We start from the raw sequence: 1,207 nt of genomic DNA on the forward strand, positions 1-1,207 counted from the left end.
GGAGTTGGAGGTTGCTGTGAGCGTGATGCCATGGCACTCTACCCAGGGGGATAGCTTGAGGCTCCGTCTCAAAAAAAAAAAAAAAAAAAAAGAAAGCAGCGGGACCCCCAAACCACTGTTGGAGGAGAGCCACCAGGGGGAATAGCCTATCCCACACTAGACTGTTCTCCTGAGTAAGACAATCCAACTTTGCCATTTCGAGCCACTTTAGTTGGGAGTTGTTATTGCACCATAATCCAGCCACAAACTGCTGAGATTTACTTATTTATTTTTTCTTTTTTGAGACAGAGTCTTACTCTGTTATCCTGGATAGAGTGTCATGGCGTCATAGCTCATAGCAACCTCAAAATCCTGGGCTCAAGCAATCCTCTTGCCTCAACCTCGCCAATAGCTGAGACTACAGGTGCCCAACACAACACCCAGCCAGTTTTTTCTATTTTTAGTAGAGAAGAGGTCTTGCTCTTGCTTAGGCTGCTCTTGAACTCCTGAACTCAAGGGATCCACTTGCCTCAGCATCCCAAAGTGCTAGGATTACAGGCATGAGCCACTTCACCTAGCTCTGCTGAGATTTATTCACCTAACAGTCTGATATCTCTCTCTCTCTCCATCTCCCTCCTTAATCCCATCTGTCTACTCACCACAGGTGCCCTACCATCTGTGGCCTCCAGGCCTTTGCCTAGGCTGTCCCCTCCAATAGACCTGCCCTTCCCTCTAGCAGTAGCTACCAAAGAGTTACCCATAGTTTTAAGTGGTTACCCTTCAGTAAGTGTACAATTGCAAGTTCTCATTTAATTCTCTAAAGGAGCAGTTCTCAACCTATGGGTTGCAACCCCTTTGTAACAGTGAGAATACATCGAGGCATTAGGAAGGTTGACAACCACTGCAAAGGATTCTTCCAGGTCAGCTTATTAGATCTCTACTTCCACAGTTAAGAGGGAATAAGTAGCAAGGTAAGCTAACTGCCCACTTCCTGCCAACCTATACCCATCTTTCGCTGTCATAGCCTCAACCCCTATTTGTTTTTTCAAACAAATGAACTGCAAATTTGTGACCTCTAACCTTAATTAGGCCCTGTGGCTGCTTCCTGGTAGGCTATGTTCCCCCATCAGCTTGTTTTCTAGAGATTGATTCAATCTCCTCCACCCTTCAAGTTCCCAAAGAACAACTTTGTTGACTCTCAGCCTATGCCCACTAGTCAGCTGAACTG

Source organism: Otolemur garnettii, unplaced genomic scaffold, assembly GCF_000181295.1.
Source record: "Otolemur garnettii isolate 467f Iridium unplaced genomic scaffold, OtoGar3 scaffold00211, whole genome shotgun sequence".
NCBI classification, from domain to species: domain Eukaryota; kingdom Metazoa; phylum Chordata; class Mammalia; order Primates; family Galagidae; genus Otolemur; species Otolemur garnettii.